This window comes from Acipenser ruthenus, chromosome 23 (assembly GCF_902713425.1).
Source record: "Acipenser ruthenus chromosome 23, fAciRut3.2 maternal haplotype, whole genome shotgun sequence".
Lineage (NCBI taxonomy): Eukaryota > Metazoa > Chordata > Actinopteri > Acipenseriformes > Acipenseridae > Acipenser > Acipenser ruthenus.
In genome coordinates, this window is record NC_081211.1 from 12,465,611 (window position 1) to 12,471,610 (window position 6,000).

The following is a 6,000-nucleotide window of genomic DNA, read 5'->3' on the forward strand; positions in this document are numbered from 1 at the left end:
GTAACTAGTTTTTTTTTTCAAATTAGTAATTTACTATAACTAGTTAAAACAAATTTGTAACTGTAACAGATTTTTTTTTTTTTTTTTTTTTTTAATTCATCACTATTTTTAATACTATTCTCAAAGAAAAACAAATTCAATAATCCACCACAAGGTGGTGCCGGTATGATGTAACAACCCCAGGAAAATGACACATTAAAATAAAGACCTGCATCTTCAACTCACTCCACAGAACATGTATAAAGTGGGCAATGTGTCCACAGTGGAACATCCTAATGATGGGTTTTTTCTCTGTTTGTTTGTTATGCAGCAGTGTGTTTTAGGCGTGCATGCATTTTCATTTGCAACTGATCCTCTTGGTACTAAATAAGAACTATTATGATTGCTTTGTATTTATGGATATATTTAAGAATGCAAATTAAAAAAGGAAGCAACTGGTTTTGTATTTTATAAAATGTTAATAAAAATCTTTTTTTTTTTTTTTTTTTTTATCAGCCAAATTAGTATGATTATGAAAACAAAAGCTACCCACCCCAATGGCTAGTGTCTGGATAGCCTGAGGGGAGACACAAGCACTTACAGCTGGGAAGGGCCTAGGCAGCCAAGCACAGCACCACCATCCCCCCTTTACCTAAATAGTGTAATTTAATTGACTAAACCTTTGTCTACATGAGCAGCCAATCACCACCAAAGTCTCTATTGTACAGAGTATGGCACATTGAAAAGATCGATGTAGTATGATGAAAAATATTTGCTGCAATATAAGCAACACAGGATACAGCAAAAGTTCTCTAACACTTTAAATACAATGTACTGATTTTCACAAAACTGGCCAAACCAATTCTAGGGGTGCTTTTACAACCCCCAATTGACACTAATCTTGGACTATTTTATGTAAAGTAACATTGGGTAATCCAGGATTAGTGCTGAATGGGGTTTGTGAATCCTTAGGGAAGACACACAAACATTGAATCTTGCACCAATTGTAAAACCAGAATGGTTTTAAACTGCCAGTTTCAATTTCTTAGTACAGCAAATTGAAAGTTGAAATCCACAGAGAGCACAGTTTTTACTCACAGTGGCCTGGATGTTTCTGATGGCAGGCTTTCAGTTCTGCACTGTAATATACAAGCTTACTTCTGCTCTGTAACTTTCTCACCCTTTTCTGATGAGTAGCCTCCCCTTTAATACAGAGTCAGCCGAGCATTGTCATTTGAGGAATTGGTCTCAAGAGTTTACGTTTTGTGGCTTTCACAAACCCCAGTTATCACAAATCTTGAACTACCGAATGTGCCTAACACTTTAAACCTAGGTTCACAATGCAATTCACAATACAATTCTAACGGAAAGTGCAACACACCCATCTTAATAGATACAGGGACGATTAAACAACAATATGGTACCTTTTAAGAAGGACAATTCTTGGTTTAATTATTCAGTGCAGAGCAAAACAGTTTGGTAGGGTAGTTCAGGTTAAGGGTAATCTTGAAACGATGAAATAAGGTTAATTTGGTACACTTTTTTGAAAATATACGGGCAGTTTCTTTATACAAGCTAGAATGATAAACCTTGTTTTCATATCTGCTGTGTAACTACAGCTGGGCGGTTCTTCAGGCTCATTTGTCCATGAGCACTCTGTCAGATTGAACAAGTCATTGCTCTTATACAGATTGTTATGCTGTTTGTCAGGATAGTGGCTACCTCCTGTTCTACATACATTTATAACCACGTCCTCGTCAGAAAATATAAATGTGTTCCGTTGTTTGCATGACCTGTGATCAGTAAGGTTTCTGTTCCTTATTTGAGCTGTGCAGAAATTATTGTCACCTTTTGCGTTCCTGGGTGCAAGGTGCCTCTTTCGGAAATCAGCAAAGGTGGAAGTAAGGGCCACGATTTAACTTTCCTCTCCCACACAGCTGCACAGGAAGGCAGAAAAGGAACCAGTGACACTGGGGTAAGCACCACTCATGAAGGACTGATGATCACCCTGTCTTCTGTGATCCTGCCAAAGAGTGAGCAGGCAGCCCTCCATCACTGTGAAGAACCCGAAGGTTCCATTCCATCTAGATCGCACCTGGGTCTTGTCTCTGAAGGATGGCAGCTCCAGCTGCTTCTCATTCTCAGTGTGGAGAACAGCACAGGTCTTTGGTGTTCCGGAGCTGTGAGTCTGACTTCTCATGAATTGGTTGCTGGACTCAACCAAGAACATCAAGAAGAGAAATTTGACCATCCTCTATATCAGCTTAACCTGAAGAAGAGCCATCACAAAACAATTATTGGAACATCTTTTCTTTCATTACTTTTTAGAGTTTTCATTAAAAAAATGGTCACACATGGTGAACACAATAACTGCCTTGATTTTGCACCAGTCTTATCCAAACGTTAATCATACATCCTATAGACCTTTCAGATGTGATTTTCTACACATATTTTATTTTGTGATTATGAGGATCCTCTGTATGTGTTTGCCATGGTCTTGGCAATCAAAACATAAATACTTCACTTTACAGGTTTCTGGTGGGAACTAGATATATATATATATATATATATATATATATATATATATATATATATATATATATATATACTTTGTTGCTTTACATTATTATACAGTCCCTAAAAATCCCTTAAGTGTGCTACCTTTAATTAGTACATTCATTAGTACTTCAAACACGTCAGCTATGTCATTGGTACAGACTAATTTATAAAACCCTAATGGGGAAATCACCCCTCTATTTAAGAGAATTGTTGACTATATCGGTCTCCTATTACAACCTTCGATTCAACAATTTGATTGATTGTCCCTGGTGTTTTTACCGCTGTTGGGTATAACTCCAATTCCAATATGCAGCTGCTCACGATTGGAATGAGTTACAATCAAGGCTTAAACTCCCTGGTTTTAACTCAGACTTGAAGCTCTTTGCCTTGTTTCATATACTTGTCAGAGCAGACACTGATTTAATTAGGTTTTTTTTTTTCGTGTTGCTGTAATGTCTCTGTCTATGTATTTTTGTTTGTTGTATTTATGTTGCCTCTTGGTCAAGTCGGCATTTTAAATGAGAACTTGTTCTCAGTGTCTTTACCTGGTTAAATAAATGTTTGAATTGAATTATCTAGAATATCTAGAACTGTATTAGTTTGAATTAGTACATTCATTGTCTATAATACCTAGAACTGTATTAGCTTTCAGATGCTGGGATTGTATAATGGTAAGACACACACCTCAACGCTCCCCTCTACAGTAAATGTTTTACAGCACACAACTGTGACCAGAACCAAACGTCTGACACACAAGTCACTTAAACTGCATGCTGATGAAAATACAGCTTATTCATTTACACGTGTATGCCCTTGTTTGGCTACAGTGCTACCCTATTGCCAAGATAATTTGTTGAAAGACACATAACTATAGAATATCTCAATTCTGTAATAACACTGGTTAATGCAAAATGTAATAACAATGTCTATCAAGTAACAATGTACTCGAATAAATGCTTTTACCAAAGCTACATAAGGTACAGAAAAACCAGACCCTGCTCCTTTTGCCATTGTATATATATATTCACTGTGGGTTAGATTCTCAAAACTGTTTATTCCAAATCATTTGTGCAATACACGGTAAAGATACCGATCCAGAAATAACTTTTTTGACAAAAAAATAAATCATCACCAAAACTCCCTTTATTTTTGAACTAACAATGTAATAACGAGTGTATGATTAATGATACATACCAAACCTTAAAGTAAGCTTTTCTTCCTGTTTTTGTCTTGAGAAACTGTCACAGAAACTGTTTCTCCTCGCGACCATTTTATACAAAACCCCAAACCAGACACGCCTTAGACCACAAACTGTAATAATAACATTACCTCACAGGCAAATGTATTAACCCCCTTTCTTTTCTCAAAAAGCTTAGATGATTTACTTGAGTCAAGAACAATTATTGAATGATTTGTAATGTAGACAGTTAGGTATAGACATAGGAATTAAAGTCTGGTGTTCCACGGTGCTCCATTCTAGGGCCCTTGCTGTTTTCATTATATATGCTACCGTTAGGTGACATTATCTGCAGACAGGGACTGAACTTCCATTGCTATGCTGATGATACCCAGCAATATATGTCCCTAAAGCCAGGAATTTCTTCTACCTGGGTGTTATTAGCTACTTGCCTTATAGACATCAAGCATTGCATGTCACAGAATTTTCTAATTTTGAATTCAGATAAAACAGAGGTTATGCTTAAACACACTGGGCAGCAGTGTGGAGTAGTGTGGGCAGCAGTGTGGCATAGTGGTTAGGGCTCTGGACTCTTGACCGGAGGGTCATGGGTTCAATCCCAGGTGGGGGGGGGGACACTGCTGCTGTACACTTGAGCAAGGTACTTTACCTAGATTGTTCCAGTAAAAACCCAACTGTGTAAATGGGCAATTGTAAGTAAAAATAATGTGATATCTTGTAACAATTGTAAGTCGCCCTGGATAAGGGCGTCTGCTAAGAAATAAATTATGCTAGTGGGCTCACAGAACCAACTAAAAAGAAATGTGGGATTACATGAACTTGACCCTTGCAGTCCCTCACCAAAACTTAAACTAGAAATTTGAGACTCATATTAGGGAAGTTACTAAAGTATCTTTTTACCATTTGAGAAATATAGCCAAACTTAAACCTATTATTTCCGTATCTCATGCCTTTGTTTCATCTAGAATTGATTATTATAATGCACTTTTTTCTGGTGTCCCAAAACATGTGGTATCCCGCTTGCAGCTTGTTCAGAATAACACAGCTAGAAATCTGACTAAAACCAGGAAAAGTGAACATATTACCCCTGTTTTGGCCTCTTTACACTGGCTCCCTGTGCAGTATAGATTTTATATTTTGCTGTTAACTTACAAGGCCCTGAATGGATTAGCACCTAGTTATTTGCAGGAGTTACTGACCCTGTATCTTCCAAACCGCACTCTGAGATCACAGGATGCAGAGCTGCTGGTTATTCCTAGGGTCAACAAAAGCAACACAGGAGGAGGTAGGGCTTTTTATTGTAGAGCTCCTAAATGATGGAATGCTCTGCCTTCGTTTGTCAGGGAAGCTGAGACCGTCACAGTTTTCAAGTCAAGACTAAAAACGCACTTTTATAAAATGGCTTTCTTATCTTAGTGGGTTTTAATGTAACTTTAAAATTTCTGCTTTTGTATTATATGTATACTGTTATTTACATCTGTTATTTAAATGGTCTGATTGTGGCAGTTGTAAGTGTGACATGCTATACAAATATATTGTGGTTGGGTCTTTTTGTGCTATGTACTGTGCAGTGCTTTGCAATACTTTTGAATAAAAAGTGCTACATAAATGCAATAAATACCCTGCTCCCCTGTGCTGTACCCTGCTCTCCTGTGCTGTACCCTGCTCCCCTGCGCTGTACCCTGCTCTCCTGTGCTGCACTCTGCTCTCCTGTGCTGTACCCTGCTCCCCTGTGCTGTACCCTGCTCCCCTGTGCTGTACCCTGCTCTCCTGTGCTGTACCCTGCTCCCCTGTGTTGTATCCTGGTCCCCTGTGCTGTACCCTGTGCTGTACCCTGCTCTCCTGTGCTGCACTCTGCTCCCCTGTGCGGTACCCTGCTCCCCTGTGCTGTACCCTTTGCTGTACCCTGCTCTCCTGTGCTGTACCCTGCTCCCCTTTGCAGTACCATGCTCCCCTGTGCTGTACCCTGCTCCCTTGTGCTGTACCCTGCTTCCCTGTGCTGTACCCTGCTCCCCTGTGCTGTACCCTGCTCTCCTGTGCTGTACCCTGCTCCCCTGTGCTGCACTCTGCTCTCCTGTGCTGTACCCTGCTCCCCTGTGCTGTACCCTGCGCTGTACCCTGCTCTCCTGTGCTGCACTCTGCTCTCCTGTGCTGTACCCTGCTCCCCTGTGCTGTACCCTACTCCTCTGTGTTGTACCCAGCTCCCCTGTGCTATATCTCCCTGCTCACCTGTGCTGTACCCTGCTCCCCTGTGCTGTACCCTG